We start from the raw sequence: 17,966 nt of genomic DNA, 5'->3' as shown, positions 1-17,966 counted from the left end.
ATATTGCTGCTCAAACATAGAGAGCACTAGGTGTTACTAGAAGAAGAAGATACGTTCTCCCCTCCCATTAGTGCACACTGAAGAAAAAATAAATAAAATGGAGAATTTATAAACACCAGAGCACAAGTAATGGATCTCAGCATTCTTATTGCATCTTTTCTTATTTCCAAATATTTGACATACTTCTGATTTGAAAAGTTTAAAAATGAGTTTAGACAAAGGACACCACTGAAAATGATGGAATTTATATGTTTTGTAAATGAAGATTTGCAATACTCATACTTTCAATGAAAATGGAGCTTTAAACAAAAGGAGAAATAATCAACATTAGGTCCCACCGAGATTTGAACTCGGATTACTGGATTCAAAGTCCAGAGTGCTAACCATTACACCATGGAACCCTCAACTGATCAAAGACTTCTACTGAACTGAGCTCATCTTTTAAATGCAAAGAAAAGAAATTAAATACTTTATATATATGATTTCAAGTTTCTAATAAGCTCAGGGATGCAATAGGTGTTATGTAGAATATTTGTCTAAAACCAATGATAATATATAAAAAGTAACCTATTTTTAAGGAGAAGATAAATACTAGAAACCCAAATGCCTAGGACCAATTTCAGTTGGAGCATCACCCCTTATGTTATCCTAGCATTGAATTGACAGTTTTTCTGTATTGTCATATTTGCATATCAGCCGCTTACAATTGTTTCAAGCTTTATAACAGAGGACTGCCTTTTTTATAGACCAAGGATGAAAGTGTCTTGTGAGTTAAGTCTGATTATGACATCACAATTTGTAAATTAAGCTATAGTATGATTACAGAGTGTAGACTGAACAAAAAGTGCTTTCCTATGGATTGAAGTTTGTATTTTCTTAAGCTTTGCATTCCAAAATGTGCTAGCATTCTCTATTTCCAAAGGGCACATTAAGCTACTTCCCCATTATATATTTTTTGTGTTAAAAGTTATTTATACACAACTTGGTAAAACATACTAAATTTAACACATAATGAATTACATCCTGGGATTATCTTTATCAACAATCTGTAAATGGATAATAAAGATTGTGCATTAGATTTATCAGATTGATTTTGCTTAGAATTGCATTTACTCCTTGTCTAAATTGTCTATTTGTATACTATTATTAGATGCATTAATCTTTGTTGTTGTCCTATCTAATCATTTTTTTATTTTGCAATGTGGAAAGAAATCGGTGCATTTTTATGATACCCATGCTTCAAGTGACTCTATGGCTTAAGCTGTTCCTTGAAAAATTAAATGCTATGCAAACAAAATATGTTCTGTGCTTTGAGGTACATTTGCCAGTTTTGTGTTTGCTTCTTAAAACATCTGTGGACAGTTAGCTCAGTTGGTTAGAGTGTGGCACTCGTAATGCCAAGGTCATGGGTTCGATCCCTGTTTTGGCTACTTGCTTTTCTTGATGGATAAGAATGGAATAAGCTCATCGGTGTAGCATGAATACATGAAAACATAATAGACACATATATCACAAAATCTCTTCAAATCTATATCAGAAGCCAGCATGAGTGTCATCCTTTGGCTGATGAAGATTTTTCTCTACATGGCTCATTGACTTTTGTCTCAAATCGAGCAATATGGCATACCTAAGATTTGCAAGGGCAAATTAATCAGTTATTATATTGCTGCTCAAACATAGTGGGCACTAGGTGTTACTAGAAGAAGAATATACGTTCTCCCCTCTCATTAGTGCACACTGAAGTAAAAAAAATTAAAATGGAGAATTTCTAAACACTAGAGGACAAGTAATGGATCTCTGCATTCTTATTGCATCTTTTCTTATTTCCAAATATTTGACATATTTCTGATTTGAAAAGTTTAAAAATGAGTTTAGACAAAGGACACCACTGAAAATGATGGAATTTATATGAATTGTAAATGAAGATTTGCAATACTCATACTTTGAATGAAAATGGAGCTTTAAACAAAAGAAGAAATAATCAACATTAGGTCCCACCAAGATTTGAACTCGGATTACTGGATTCAAAGTCCAGAGTGCTAACCATTACACCATGGAACCCTCAACTGATCAAAGACTTCTACTGAACTGAGCTCATCTTTTAAATGCAAAGAAAAGAAATTCAATACTTTATATATATGATTTCAAGTTTCTAATAAGCTCAGGGATGCAATAGGTGTTATGTAGAATATTTGTCTAAAACCAATGATAATATATAAAAAGTAACCTATTTTTAAGGAGAAGATAAATACTAGAAACCCAAATGCCTAGGACCAATTTCAGTTGGAGCATCACCCCTTATGTTATCCTAGCATTGAATTGACAGTTTTTCTGTATTGTCATATTTGCATATCAGCCGCTTACAATTGTTTCAAGCTTTATAACAGAGGACTGCCTTTTTTTATAGACCAAGGATGAAAGTCTCTTGTGAGTTAAGTCTGATTATGACATCACAATTTGTAAATTAAGCTATAGTATGATTACAGAGTGTAGACTGAACAAAAAGTGCTTTCCTATGGATTGAAGTTTGTATTTTCTTAAGCTTTGCATTCCAAAATGTGCTAGCATTCTCTATTTCCAAAGGGCACATTAAGCTACTTCCCCATTATATATTTTTTTGTGTTAAAAGTTATTTATACACAACTTGGTAAAACATACTAAATTTAACACATAATGAATTACATCCTGGGTTTATCTTTATCAACAATCTGTAAATGGATAAGAAAGATGGTGCATTAGATTTATCAGATTGATTTTGCTTAGAATTGCATTTACTCCTTGTCTAAATTGTTTATTTTTATACTATTATTAGATGCATTAATCTTTGTTGTTGTCCTATCTAATCATTTTTTTTACTTTGCAATGTGGAAAGAAACTGGTGCATTTTTATGATACCCATGCTTCAAGTGACTCTATGGCTTAAGCTGTTCCTTGAAAAATTAAATGCTATGCAAACAAAATATGTTCTGTGCTTTGAGGTACATTTGCCAGTTTTGTGTTTGCTTCTTAAAACATCTGTGGACAGTTAGCTCAGTTGGTTAGAGCGTGGCGCTCGTAATCCCACGGTCATGGGTTCGATCCCTGTATTGGCTACTTGCTTTTCTTGATGGACAAGAATGGAATAAGCTCATCGGTGTAGCATGAATACTTGAAAACATAATAGACACATATATCACAAAATCTCTTCAAATCCATATCAGAAGCCAGCATGAGTGTCATCCTTTGGCTGATGAAGATTTTTCTCTACATGGCTCATTGACTTTTGTCTCAAATCGAGCAATATGGCATACCTAAGATTTGCAAGGGCAAATTAATCAGTTATTATATTGCTGCTCAAACATAGAGAGCACTAGGTGTTACTAGAAGAAGAAGATACGTTCTCCCCTCCCATTAGTGCACACTGAAGAAAAAATAAATAAAATGGAGAATTTATAAACACCAGAGCACAAGTAATGGATCTCAGCATTCTTATTGCATCTTTTCTTATTTCCAAATATTTGACATACTTCTGATTTGAAAAGTTTAAAAATGAGTTTAGACAAAGGACACCACTGAAAATGATGGAATTTATATGTTTTGTAAATGAAGATTTGCAATACTCATACTTTCAATGAAAATGGAGCTTTAAACAAAATGAGAAATAATCAACATTAGGTCCCACCGAGATTTGAACTCGGATTACTGGATTCAAAGTCCAGAGTGCTAACCATTACACCATGGAACCCTCAACTGATCAAAGACTTCCACTGAACTGAGCTCATCTTTTAAATGCAAAGAAAAGAAATTCAATACTTTATATATATGATTTCAAGTTTCTAATAAGCTCAGGGATGTAATAGGTGTTATGTAGAATATTTGTCTAAAACCAATGATAATATATAAAAAGTAACCTATTTTTAAGGAGAAGATAATTACTAGAAACCCAAATGCCTAGGACCAATTTCAGTTGGAGCATCACCCCTTATGTTATCCTAGCATTGAATTGACAGTTTTTCTGTATTGTCATATTTGCATATCAGCCGCTTACAATTGTTTCAAGCTTTATAACAGAGGACTGCCTTTTTTTATAGGCCAAGGATGAAAGTCTCTTGTGAGTTAAGTCTGATTATGACATCACAATTTGTAAATTAAGCTATAGTATGATTACAGAGTGTAGACTGAACAAAAAGTGCTTTCCTATGGATTGAAGTTTGTATTTTCTTAAGCTTTGCATTCCAAAATGTGCTAGCATTCTCTATTTCCAAAGGGCACATTAAGCTACTTCCCCATTATATATTTTTTTGTGTTAAAAGTTATTTATACACAACTTGGTAAAACATACTAAATTTAACACATAATGAATTACATCCTGGGTTTATCTTTATCAACAATCTGTAAATGGATAAGAAAGATTGTGCATTAGATTTATCAGATTGATTTTGCTTAGAATTGCATTTACTCCTTGTCTAAATTGTCTATTTTTATACTATTATTAGATGCATTAATCTTTGTTGTTGTCCTATCTAATCATTTTTTTTATTTTGCAATGTGGAAAGAAACTGGTGCATTTTTATGATACCCATGCTTCAAGTGACTCTATGGCTTAAGCTGTTCCTTGAAAAATTAAATGCTATGCAAACAAAATATGTTCTGTGCTTTGAGGTACATTTGACAGTTTTGTGTTTGCTTCTAGTAACATCTGTGGCCAGTTAGCTCAGTTGGTTAGAGCGTAGAGTTCGTAATGCCAAGGTCATGGGTTCGATCCCTGTTTTGGCTACTTGCTTTTCTTGATGGACAAGAATGGAATAAGCTCATCGGTGTGGCATGAATACATGAAAACATAATAGACACATATATCACAAAATCTCTTCAAATCCATTTCAGAAGCCAGCATGAGTGTCATCCTTTTTACTGATGAAGATTTTTCTCTACATGGCTCATTGACTTTTGTCTCAAATCGAGCAATATGGTATACCTAAGATTTGCAAGGGCAAATTAATCAGGTATTATATTGCTGCTCAAACATAGAGGGCACTAGGTGTTACTAGAAGAAGAAGATACGTTCTCCCCTCTCATTAGTGCACACTGAAGTAAAAAAAATTAAAATGGAGAATTTCTAAACACCAGAGCACAAGTAATGGATCTCTGCATTCTTATTGCATCTTTTCTTATTTCCAAATATTTGACATACTTCTGATTTGAAAAGTTTAAAAATGAGTTTAGACAAAGGACACCACTGAAAATGATGGAATTTATATGAATTGTAAATGAAGATTTGCAATACTCATACTTTGAATGAAAATGGAGCTTTAAACAAAAGAAGAAATAATCAACATTAGGTCCCACCAAGATTTGAACTCGGATTACTGGATTCAAAGTCCAGAGTGCTAACCATTACACCATGGAACCCTCAACTGATCAAAGACTTCTACTGAACTGAGCTCATCTTTTAAATGCAAAGAAAAGAAATTCAATACTTTATATATATGATTTCAAGTTTCTAATAAGCTCAGGGATGCAATAGGTGTTATGTAGAATATTTGTCTAAAACCAATGATAATATATAAAAAGTAACCTATTTTTAAGGAGAAGATAAATACTAGAAACCCAAATGCCTAGGACCAATTTCAGTTGGAGCATCACCCCTTATGTTATCCTAGCATTGAATTGACAGTTTTTCTGTATTGTCATATTTGCATATCAGCCGCTTACAATTGTTTCAAGCTTTATAACAGAGGACTGCCTTTTTTTATAGACCAAGGATGAAAGTCTCTTGTGAGTTAAGTCTGATTATGACATCACAATTTGTAAATTAAGCTATAGTATGATTACAGAGTGTAGACTGAACAAAAAGTGCTTTCCTATGGATTGAAGTTTGTATTTTCTTAAGCTTTGCATTCCAAAATGTGCTAGCATTCTCTATTTCCAAAGGGCACATTAAGCTACTTCCCCATTATATATTTTTTTGTGTTAAAAGTTATTTATACACAACTTGGTAAAACATACTAAATTTAACACATAATGAATTACATCCTGGGTTTATCTTTATCAACAATCTGTAAATGGATAAGAAAGATGGTGCATTAGATTTATCAGATTGATTTTGCTTAGAATTGCATTTACTCCTTGTCTAAATTGTTTATTTTTATACTATTATTAGATGCATTAATCTTTGTTGTTGTCCTATCTAATCATTTTTTTTACTTTGCAATGTGGAAAGAAACTGGTGCATTTTTATGATACCCATGCTTCAAGTGACTCTATGGCTTAAGCTGTTCCTTGAAAAATTAAATGCTATGCAAACAAAATATGTTCTGTGCTTTGAGGTACATTTGCCAGTTTTGTGTTTGCTTCTTAAAACATCTGTGGACAGTTAGCTCAGTTGGTTAGAGCGTGGCGCTCGTAATCCCACGGTCATGGGTTCGATCCCTGTATTGGCTACTTGCTTTTCTTGATGGACAAGAATGGAATAAGCTCATCGGTGTAGCATGAATACTTGAAAACATAATAGACACATATATCACAAAATCTCTTCAAATCCATATCAGAAGCCAGCATGAGTGTCATCCTTTGGCTGATGAAGATTTTTCTCTACATGGCTCATTGACTTTTGTCTCAAATCGAGCAATATGGCATACCTAAGATTTGCAAGGGCAAATTAATCAGTTATTATATTGCTGCTCAAACATAGAGAGCACTAGGTGTTACTAGAAGAAGAAGATACGTTCTCCCCTCCCATTAGTGCACACTGAAGAAAAAATAAATAAAATGGAGAATTTATAAACACCAGAGCACAAGTAATGGATCTCAGCATTCTTATTGCATCTTTTCTTATTTCCAAATATTTGACATACTTCTGATTTGAAAAGTTTAAAAATGAGTTTAGACAAAGGACACCACTGAAAATGATGGAATTTATATGTTTTGTAAATGAAGATTTGCAATACTCATACTTTCAATGAAAATGGAGCTTTAAACAAAATGAGAAATAATCAACATTAGGTCCCACCGAGATTTGAACTCGGATTACTGGATTCAAAGTCCAGAGTGCTAACCATTACACCATGGAACCCTCAACTGATCAAAGACTTCCACTGAACTGAGCTCATCTTTTAAATGCAAAGAAAAGAAATTCAATACTTTATATATATGATTTCAAGTTTCTAATAAGCTCAGGGATGTAATAGGTGTTATGTAGAATATTTGTCTAAAACCAATGATAATATATAAAAAGTAACCTATTTTTAAGGAGAAGATAATTACTAGAAACCCAAATGCCTAGGACCAATTTCAGTTGGAGCATCACCCCTTATGTTATCCTAGCATTGAATTGACAGTTTTTCTGTATTGTCATATTTGCATATCAGCCGCTTACAATTGTTTCAAGCTTTATAACAGAGGACTGCCTTTTTTTATAGGCCAAGGATGAAAGTCTCTTGTGAGTTAAGTCTGATTATGACATCACAATTTGTAAATTAAGCTATAGTATGATTACAGAGTGTAGACTGAACAAAAAGTGCTTTCCTATGGATTGAAGTTTGTATTTTCTTAAGCTTTGCATTCCAAAATGTGCTAGCATTCTCTATTTCCAAAGGGCACATTAAGCTACTTCCCCATTATATATTTTTTTGTGTTAAAAGTTATTTATACACAACTTGGTAAAACATACTAAATTTAACACATAATGAATTACATCCTGGGTTTATCTTTATCAACAATCTGTAAATGGATAAGAAAGATTGTGCATTAGATTTATCAGATTGATTTTGCTTAGAATTGCATTTACTCCTTGTCTAAATTGTCTATTTTTATACTATTATTAGATGCATTAATCTTTGTTGTTGTCCTATCTAATCATTTTTTTTATTTTGCAATGTGGAAAGAAACTGGTGCATTTTTATGATACCCATGCTTCAAGTGACTCTATGGCTTAAGCTGTTCCTTGAAAAATTAAATGCTATGCAAACAAAATATGTTCTGTGCTTTGAGGTACATTTGACAGTTTTGTGTTTGCTTCTAGTAACATCTGTGGCCAGTTAGCTCAGTTGGTTAGAGCGTAGAGTTCGTAATGCCAAGGTCATGGGTTCGATCCCTGTTTTGGCTACTTGCTTTTCTTGATGGACAAGAATGGAATAAGCTCATCGGTGTGGCATGAATACATGAAAACATAATAGACACATATATCACAAAATCTCTTCAAATCCATTTCAGAAGCCAGCATGAGTGTCATCCTTTTTACTGATGAAGATTTTTCTCTACATGGCTCATTGACTTTTGTCTCAAATCGAGCAATATGGTATACCTAAGATTTGCAAGGGCAAATTAATCAGGTATTATATTGCTGCTCAAACATAGAGGGCACTAGGTGTTACTAGAAGAAGAAGATACGTTCTCCCCTCTCATTAGTGCACACTGAAGTAAAAAAAATTAAAATGGAGAATTTCTAAACACCAGAGCACAAGTAATGGATCTCTGCATTCTTATTGCATCTTTTCTTATTTCCAAATATTTGACATACTTCTGATTTGAAAAGTTTAAAAATGAGTTTAGACAAAGGACACCACTGAAAATGATGGAATTTATATGAATTGTAAATGAAGATTTGCAATACTCATACTTTGAATGAAAATGGAGCTTTAAACAAAAGGAGAAATAATCAACATTAGGTCCCACTGAGATTTGAACTCGGATTACTGGACTCAAAGTCCAGAGTGCTAACCATTACACCATGGAACCCTCAACTGAGCAAAGACTTCCACTGAACTGAGCTCATCTTTTAAATGCAAAGAAAAGAAATTCAATACTTTATATATATGATTTCAAGTTTCTAATAAGCTCAGGGATGCAATAGGTGTTATGTAGAATATTTGTCTAAAACCAATGATAATATATAAAAAGTAACCTATTTTTAAGGAGAAGATAAATACTAGAAACCCAAATGCCTAGGACCAATTTCAGTTGGAGCATCACCCCTTATGTTATCCTAGCATTGAATTGACAGTTTTTCTGTATTGTCATATTTGCATATCAGCCGCTTACAATTGTTTCAAGCTTTATAACAGAGGACTGCCTTTTTTATAGACCAAGGATGAAAGTGTCTTGTGAGTTAAGTCTGATTATGACATCACAATTTGTAAATTAAGCTATAGTATGATTACAGAGTGTAGACTGAACAAAAAGTGCTTTCCTATGGATTGAAGTTTGTATTTTCTTAAGCTTTGCATTCCAAAATGTGCTAGCATTCTCTATTTCCAAAGGGCACATTAAGCTACTTCCCCATTATATATTTTTTGTGTTAAAAGTTATTTATACACAACTTGGTAAAACATACTAAATTTAACACATAATGAATTACATCCTGGGATTATCTTTATCAACAATCTGTAAATGGATAATAAAGATTGTGCATTAGATTTATCTGATTGATTTTGCTTAGAATTGCATTTACTCCTTGTCTAAATTGTCTATTTTTAAACTATTATTAGATGCATTAATCTTTGTTGTTGTCCTATCTAATCATTTTTTTTATTTTGCAATGTGGAAAGAAACTGGTGCATTTTTATGATACCCATGCTTCAAGTGACTCTATGGCTTAAGCTGTTCCTTGAAAAATTAAATGCTATGCAAACAAAATATGTTCTGTGCTTTGAGGTACATTTGACAGTTTTGTGTTTGCTTCTAGTAACATCTGTGGCCAGTTAGCTCAGTTGGTTAGAGCGTAGCGTTTGTAATGCCAAGGTCATGGGTTCGATCCCTGTTTTGGCTACTTGCTTTTCTTGATGGACAAGAATGGAATAAGCTCATCGGTGTGGCATGAATACATGAAAACATAATAGACACATATATCACAAAATCTCTTCAAATCCATATCAGAAGCCAGCATGAGTGTCATCCTTTTAACTGATGAAGATTTTTCTCTACATGGCTCATTGACTTTTGTCTCAAATCGAGCAATATGGTATACCTAAGATTTGCAAGGGCAAATTAATCAGGTATTATATTGCTGCTCAAACATAGAGGGCACTAGGTGTTACTAGAAGAAGAAGATACGTTCTGCCCTCTCATTAGTGCACACTGAAGTAAAAAAAATTAAAATGGAGAATTTCTAAACACCAGAGCACAAGTAATGGATCTCTGCATTCTTATTGCATCTTTTCTTATTTCCAAATATTTGACATACTTCTGATTTGAAAAGTTTAAAAATGAGTTTAGACAAAGGACACCACTGAAAATGATGGAATTTATATGAATTGTAAATGAAGATTTGCAATACTCATACTTTGAATGAAAATGGAGCTTTAAACAAAAGGAGAAATAATCAACATTAGGTCCCACCGATATTTGAACTCGGATTACTGGACTCAAAGTCCAGAGTGCTAACCATTACACCATGGAACCCTCAACTGAGCAAAGACTTCCACTGAACTGAGCTCATCTTTTAAATGCAAAGAAAAGAAATTCAATACTTTATATATATGATTTCAAGTTTCTAATAAGCTCAGGGATGCAATAGGTGTAATGTAGAATATTTGTCTAAAACCAATGATAATATATAAAAAGTAACCTATTTTTAAGGAGAAGATAAATACTAGAAACCCAAATGCCTAGGACCAATTTCAGTTGGAGCATCACCCCTTATGTTATCCTAGCATTGAATTGACAGTTTTTCTGTATTGTCATATTTGCATATCAGCCGCTTACAATTGTTTCAAGCTTTATAACAGAGGACTGCCTTTTTTATAGACCAAGGATGAAAGTGTCTTGTGAGTTAAGTCTGATTATGACATCACAATTTGTAAATTAAGCTATAGTATGATTACAGAGTGTAGACTGAACAAAAAGTGCTTTCCTATGGATTGAAGTTTGTATTTTCTTAAGCTTTGCATTCCAAAATGTGCTAGCATTCTCTATTTCCAAAGGGCACATTAAGCTACTTCCCCATTATATATTTTTTGTGTTAAAAGTAATTTATACACAACTTGGTAAAACATACTAAATTTAACACATAATGAATTACATCCTGGGATTATCTTTATCAACAATCTGTAAATGGATAATAAAGATTGTGCATTAGATTTATCAGATTGATTTTGCTTAGAATTGCATTTACTCCTTGTCTAAATTGTCTATTTTTATACTATTATTAGATGCATTAATCTTTGTTGTTGTCCTATCTAATCATTTTTTCATTTTGCAATGTGGAAAGAAATCGGTGCATTTTTATGATACCCATGCTTCAAGTGACTCTATGGCTTAAGCTGTTCCTTGAAAAATTAAATGCTATGCAAACAAAATATGTTCTGTGCTTTGAGGTACATTTGCCAGTTTTGTGTTTGCTTCTTAAAACATCTGTGGACAGTTAGCTCAGTTGGTTAGAGTGTGGCACTCGTAATGCCAAGGTCATGGGTTCGATCCCTGTTTTGGCTACTTGCTTTTCTTGATGGACAAGAATGGAATAAGCTCATCGGTGTAGCATGAATACATGAAAACATAATAGACACATATATCACAAAATCTCTTCAAATCTATATCAGAAGCCAGCATGAGTGTCATCCTTTGGCTTATGAAGATTTTTCTCTACATGGCTCATTGACTTTTGTCTCAAATCGAGCAATATGGCATACCTAAGATTTGCAAGGGCAAATTAATCAGTTATTATATTGCTGCTCAAACATAGTGGGCACTAGGTGTTACTAGAAGAAGAATATACGTTCTCCCCTCTCATTAGTGCACACTGAAGTAAAAAAAAATTAAAATGGAGAATTTCTAAACACTAGAGGACAAGTAATGGATCTCTGCATTCTTATTGCATCTTTTCTTATTTCCAAATATTTGACATATTTCTGATTTGAAAAGTTTAAAAATGAGTTTAGACAAAGGACACCACTGAAAATGATGGAATTTATATGAATTGTAAATGAAGATTTGCAATACTCATACTTTGAATGAAAATGGAGCTTTAAACAAACGAAGAAATAATCAACATTAGGTCCCACCGAGATTTGAACTCGGATTCCTGGATTCAAAGTCCAGAGTGCTAACCATTACACCATGGAACCCTCAACTGATCAAAGACTTCTACTGAACTGAGCTCATCTTTTAAATGCAAAGAAAAGAAATTCAATACTTTATATATATGATTTCAAGTTTCTAATAAGCTCAGGGATGCAATAGGTGTTATGTAGAATATTTGTCTAAAACCAATGATAATATATAAAAAGTAACCTATTTTTAAGGAGAAGATAAATACTAGAAACCCAAATGCCTAGGACCAATTTCAGTTGGAGCATCACCCCTTATGTTATCCTAGCATTGAATTGACAGTTTTTCTGTATTGTCATATTTGCATATCAGCCGCTTACAATTGTTTCAAGCTTTATAACAGAGGACTGCCTTTTTTTATAGACCAAGGATGAAAGTCTCTTGTGAGTTAAGTCTGATTATGACATCACAATTTGTAAATTAAGCTATAGTATGATTACAGAGTGTAGACTGAACAAAAAGTGCTTTCCTATGGATTGAAGTTTGTATTTTCTTAAGCTTTGCATTCCAAAATGTGCTAGCATTCTCTATTTCCAAAGGGCACATTAAGCTACTTCCCCATTATATATTTTTTTGTGTTAAAAGTTATTTATACACAACTTGGTAAAACATACTAAATTTAACACATAATGAATTACATCCTGGGTTTATCTTTATCAACAATCTGTAAATGGATAAGAAAGATTGTGCATTAGATTTATCAGATTGATTTTGCTTAGAATTGCATTTACTCCTTGTCTAAATTGTTTATTTTTATACTATTATTAGATGCATTAATCTTTGTTGTTGTCCTATCTAATCATTTTTTTTATTTTGCAATGTGGAAAGAAACTGGTGCATTTTTATGATACCCATGCTTCAAGTGACTCTATGGCTTAAGCTGTTCCTTGAAAAATTAAATGCTATGCAAACAAAATATGTTCTGTGCTTTGAGGTACATTTGCCAGTTTTGTGTTTGCTTCTTAAAACATCTGTGGACAGTTAGCTCAGTTGGTTAGAGCGTGGCGCTCGTAATCCCACGGTCATGGGTTCGATCCCTGTATTGGCTACTTGCTTTTCTTGATGGACAAGAATGGAATAAGCTCATCGGTGTAGCATGAATACTTGAAAACATAATAGACACATATATCACAAAATCTCTTCAAATCCATATCAGAAGCCAGCATGAGTGTCATCCTTTGGCTGATGAAGATTTTTCTCTACATGGCTCATTGACTTTTGTCTCAAATCGAGCAATATGGCATACCTAAGATTTGCAAGGGCAAATTAATCAGTTATTATATTGCTGCTCAAACATAGAGAGCACTAGGTGTTACTAGAAGAAGAAGATACGTTCTCCCCTCCCATTAGTGCACACTGAAGAAAAAATAAATAAAATGGAGAATTTATAAACACCAGAGCACAAGTAATGGATCTCAGCATTCTTATTGCATCTTTTCTTATTTCCAAATATTTGACATACTTCTGATTTGAAAAGTTTAAAAATGAGTTTAGACAAAGGACACCACTGAAAATGATGGAATTTATATGTTTTGTAAATGAAGATTTGCAATACTCATACTTTCAATGAAAATGGAGCTTTAAACAAAAGGAGAAATAATCAACATTAGGTCCCACCGAGATTTGAACTCTGATTACTGGATTCAAAGTCCAGAGTGCTAACCATTACACCATGGAACCCTCAACTGATCAAAAACTTCCACTGAACTGAGCTCATCTTTTAAATGCAAAGAAAAGAAATTCAATACTTTATATATATGATTTCAAGTTTCTAATAAGCTCAGGGATGCAATAGGTGTTATGTAGAATATTTGTCTAAAACCAATGATAATATATAAAAAGTAACCTATTTTTAAGGAGAAGATAAATACTAGAAACCCAAATGCCTAGGACCAATTTCAGTTGGAGCATCACCCCTTATGTTATCCTAGCATTGAATTGACAGTTTTTCTGTATTGTCATATTTGCATATCAGCCGCTTACAATTGTTTCAAGCTTTATAACAGAGGACTGCCTTTTTTTATAGGCCAAGGATGAAAGTCTCTTGTGAGTTAAGTCTGATTATGACATCACAATTTGTAAATTAAGCTATACTATGATTACAGAGTGTAGACTGAACAAAAAGTGCTTTCCTATGGATTGAAGTTTGTATTTTCTTAAGCTTTGCATTCCAAAATGTGCTAGCATTCTCTATTTCCAAAGGGCACATTAAGCTACTTCCCCATTATATATTTTTTTGTGTTAAAAGTTATTTATACACAACTTGGTAAAACATACTAAATTTAACACATAATGAATTACATCCTGGGTTTATCTTTATCAACAATCTGTAAATGGATAAGAAAGATTGTGCATTAGATTTATCAGATTGATTTTGCTTAGAATTGCATTTACTCCTTGTCTAAATTGTCTATTTTTATACTATTATTAGATGCATTAATCTTTGTTGTTGTCCTATCTAATCATTTTTTTTATTTTGCAATGTGGAAAGAAACTGGTGCATTTTTATGATACCCATGCTTCAAGTGACTCTATGGCTTAAGCTGTTCCTTGAAAAATTAAATGCTATGCAAACAAAATATGTTCTGTGCTTTGAGGTACATTTGACAGTTTTGTGTTTGCTTCTAGTGACATCTGTGGCCAGTTAGCTCAGTTGGTTAGAGCGTAGAGTTCGTAATGCCAAGGTCATGGGTTCGATCCCTGTTTTGGCTACTTGCTTTTCTTGATGGACAAGAATGGAATAAGCTCATCGGTGTGGCATGAATACATGAAAACATAATAGACACATATATCACAAAATCTCTTCAAATCCATATCAGAAGCCAGCATGAGTGTCATCCTTTTAACTGATGAAGATTTTTCTCTACATGGCTCATTGACTTTTGTCTCAAATCGAGCAATATGGTATACCTAAGATTTGCAAGGGCAAATTAATCAGGTATTATATTGCTGCTCAAACATAGAGGGCACTAGGTGTTACTAGAAGAAGAAGATACGTTCTGCCCTCTCATTAGTGCACACTGAAGTAAAAAAAATTAAAATGGAGAATTTCTAAACACCAGAGCACAAGTAATGGATCTCTGCATTCTTATTGCATCTTTTCTTATTTCCAAATATTTGACATACTTCTGATTTGAAAAGTTTAAAAATGAGTTTAGACAACGGACACCACTGAAAATGATGGAATTTATATGAATTGTAAATGAAGATTTGCAATACTCATACTTTGAATGAAAATGGAGCTTTAAACAAAAGGAGAAATAATCAACATTAGGTCCCACCGATATTTAAACTCGGATTACTGGACTCAAAGTCCAGAGTGCTAACCATTACACCATGGAACCCTCAACTGAGCAAAGACTTCCACTGAACTGAGCTCATCTTTTAAATGCAAAGAAAAGAAATTCAATACTTTATATATATGATTTCAAGTTTCTAATAAGCTCAGGGATGCAATAGGTGTAATGTAGAATATTTGTCTAAAACCAATGATAATATATAAAAAGTAACCTATTTTTAAGGAGAAGATAAATACTAGAAACCCAAATGCCTAGGACCAATTTCAGTTGGAGCATCACCCCTTATGTTATCCTAGCATTGAATTGACAGTTTTTCTGTATTGTCATATTTGCATATCAGCCGCTTACAATTGTTTCAAGCTTTATAACAGAGGACTGCCTTTTTTATAGACCAAGGATGAAAGTGTCTTGTGAGTTAAGTCTGATTATGACATCACAATTTGTAAATTAAGCTATAGTATGATTACAGAGTGTAGACTGAACAAAAAGTGCTTTCCTATGGATTGAAGTTTGTATTTTCTTAAGCTTTGCATTCCAAAATGTGCTAGCATTCTCTATTTCCAAAGGGCACATTAAGCTACTTCCCCATTATATATTTTTTGTGTTAAAAGTTATTTATACACAACTTGGTAAAACATACTAAATTTAACACATAATGAATTACATCCTGGGATTATCTTTATCAACAATCTGTAAATGGATAATAAAGATTGTGCATTAGATTTATCAGATTGATTTTGCTTAGAATTGCATTTACTCCTTGTCTAAATTGTCTATTTTTATACTATTATTAGATGCATTAATCTTTGTTGTTGTCCTATCTAATCATTTTTTTATTTTGCAATGTGGAAAGAAATCGGTGCATTTTTATGATACCCATGCTTCAAGTGACTCTATGGCTTAAGCTGTTCCTTGAAAAATTAAATGCTATGCAAACAAAATATGTTCTGTGCTTTGAGGTACATTTGCCAGTTTTGTGTTTGCTTCTTAAAACATCTGTGGACAGTTAGCTCAGTTGGTTAGAGTGTGGCACTCGTAATGCCAAGGTCATGGGTTCGATCCCTGTTTTGGCTACTTGCTTTTCTTGATGGACAAGAATGGAATAAGCTCATCGGTGTAGCATGAATACATGAAAACATAATAGACACATATATCACAAAATCTCTTCAAATCTATATCAGAAGCCAGCATGAGTGTCATCCTTTGGCTTATGAAGATTTTTCTCTACATGGCTCATTGACTTTTGTCTCAAATCGAGCAATATGGCATACCTAAGATTTGCAAGGGCAAATTAATCAGTTATTATATTGCTGCTCAAACATAGTGGGCACTAGGTGTTACTAGAAGAAGAATATACGTTCTCCCCTCTCATTAGTGCACACTGAAGTAAAAAAAAATTAAAATGGAGAATTTCTAAACACTAGAGGACAAGTAATGGATCTCTGCATTCTTATTGCATCTTTTCTTATTTCCAAATATTTGACATATTTCTGATTTGAAAAGTTTAAAAATGAGTTTAGACAAAGGACACCACTGAAAATGATGGAATTTATATGAATTGTAAATGAAGATTTGCAATACTCATACTTTGAATGAAAATGGAGCTTTAAACAAACGAAGAAATAATCAACATTAGGTCCCACCGAGATTTGAACTCGGATTCCTGGATTCAAAGTCCAGAGTGCTAACCATTACACCATGGAACCCTCAACTGATCAAAGACTTCTACTGAACTGAGCTCATCTTTTAAATGCAAAGAAAAGAAATTCAATACTTTATATATATGATTTCAAGTTTCTAATAAGCTCAGGGATGCAATAGGTGTTATGTAGAATATTTGTCTAAAACCAATGATAATATATAAAAAGTAACCTATTTTTAAGGAGAAGATAAATACTAGAAACCCAAATGCCTAGGACCAATTTCAGTTGGAGCATCACCCCTTATGTTATCCTAGCATTGAATTGACAGTTTTTCTGTATTGTCATATTTGCATATCAGCCGCTTACAATTGTTTCAAGCTTTATAACAGAGGACTGCCTTTTTTTATAGACCAAGGATGAAAGTCTCTTGTGAGTTAAGTCTGATTATGACATCACAATTTGTAAATTAAGCTATAGTATGATTACAGAGTGTAGACTGAACAAAAAGTGCTTTCCTATGGATTGAAGTTTGTATTTTCTTAAGCTTTGCATTCCAAAATGTGCTAGCATTCTCTATTTCCAAAGGGCACATTAAGCTACTTCCCCATTATATATTTTTTTGTGTTAAAAGTTATTTATACACAACTTGGTAAAACATACTAAATTTAACACATAATGAATTACATCCTGGGTTTATCTTTATCAACAATCTGTAAATGGATAAGAAAGATTGTGCATTAGATTTATCAGATTGATTTTGCTTAGAATTGCATTTACTCCTTGTCTAAATTGTTTATTTTTATACTATTATTAGATGCATTAATCTTTGTTGTTGTCCTATCTAATCATTTTTTTTATTTTGCAATGTGGAAAGAAACTGGTGCATTTTTATGATACCCATGCTTCAAGTGACTCTATGGCTTAAGCTGTTCCTTGAAAAATTAAATGCTATGCAAACAAAATATGTTCTGTGCTTTGAGGTACATTTGCCAGTTTTGTGTTT

At 33.0% G+C, this 17,966-nt stretch overlaps 11 non-coding genes across 11 annotated transcripts; 3 read left to right on the top strand and 8 right to left on the bottom strand.

Moving 5' to 3' along the window:
• Window positions 1-329: 329 nt before the first annotated feature.
• TRNAQ-UUG (transfer RNA glutamine (anticodon UUG)) lies at window positions 330-401 on the bottom strand. The gene has a single exon. It is a non-coding gene; the product is annotated as a tRNA-Gln (tRNA).
• Window positions 402-1,356: 955 nt separating this feature from the next.
• On the top strand, window positions 1,357-1,430 carry TRNAT-CGU (transfer RNA threonine (anticodon CGU)). Its single transcript has one exon. It is a non-coding gene; the product is annotated as a tRNA-Thr (tRNA).
• Window positions 1,431-1,989: 559 nt separating this feature from the next.
• Window positions 1,990-2,061, bottom strand: TRNAQ-UUG (transfer RNA glutamine (anticodon UUG)). Its single transcript has one exon. It is a non-coding gene; the product is annotated as a tRNA-Gln (tRNA).
• Window positions 2,062-3,652: 1,591 nt separating this feature from the next.
• On the bottom strand, window positions 3,653-3,724 carry TRNAQ-UUG (transfer RNA glutamine (anticodon UUG)). Its single transcript has one exon. It is a non-coding gene; the product is annotated as a tRNA-Gln (tRNA).
• A 1,592-nt stretch (window positions 3,725-5,316) lies between these two features.
• TRNAQ-UUG (transfer RNA glutamine (anticodon UUG)) lies at window positions 5,317-5,388 on the bottom strand. Its single transcript has one exon. It is a non-coding gene; the product is annotated as a tRNA-Gln (tRNA).
• Window positions 5,389-6,979: 1,591 nt separating this feature from the next.
• Window positions 6,980-7,051, bottom strand: TRNAQ-UUG (transfer RNA glutamine (anticodon UUG)). The gene has a single exon. It is a non-coding gene; the product is annotated as a tRNA-Gln (tRNA).
• Window positions 7,052-11,332: 4,281 nt separating this feature from the next.
• On the top strand, window positions 11,333-11,406 carry TRNAT-CGU (transfer RNA threonine (anticodon CGU)). Its single transcript has one exon. It is a non-coding gene; the product is annotated as a tRNA-Thr (tRNA).
• Window positions 11,407-11,966: 560 nt separating this feature from the next.
• TRNAQ-UUG (transfer RNA glutamine (anticodon UUG)) lies at window positions 11,967-12,038 on the bottom strand. The gene has a single exon. It is a non-coding gene; the product is annotated as a tRNA-Gln (tRNA).
• Window positions 12,039-13,629: 1,591 nt separating this feature from the next.
• On the bottom strand, window positions 13,630-13,701 carry TRNAQ-UUG (transfer RNA glutamine (anticodon UUG)). Its single transcript has one exon. It is a non-coding gene; the product is annotated as a tRNA-Gln (tRNA).
• A 2,619-nt stretch (window positions 13,702-16,320) lies between these two features.
• Window positions 16,321-16,394, top strand: TRNAT-CGU (transfer RNA threonine (anticodon CGU)). Its single transcript has one exon. It is a non-coding gene; the product is annotated as a tRNA-Thr (tRNA).
• A 560-nt stretch (window positions 16,395-16,954) lies between these two features.
• TRNAQ-UUG (transfer RNA glutamine (anticodon UUG)) lies at window positions 16,955-17,026 on the bottom strand. Its single transcript has one exon. It is a non-coding gene; the product is annotated as a tRNA-Gln (tRNA).
• Between the last annotated feature and the right edge of the window lie 940 nt (window positions 17,027-17,966).

The sequence above is a fragment of the Pseudophryne corroboree genome, chromosome 11 (genome assembly GCF_028390025.1).
Source record: "Pseudophryne corroboree isolate aPseCor3 chromosome 11, aPseCor3.hap2, whole genome shotgun sequence".
NCBI classification, from domain to species: domain Eukaryota; kingdom Metazoa; phylum Chordata; class Amphibia; order Anura; family Myobatrachidae; genus Pseudophryne; species Pseudophryne corroboree.
Note: the sequence above shows the minus strand (reverse complement) of the source record. Positions and strands in the feature narration are given on the sequence as shown.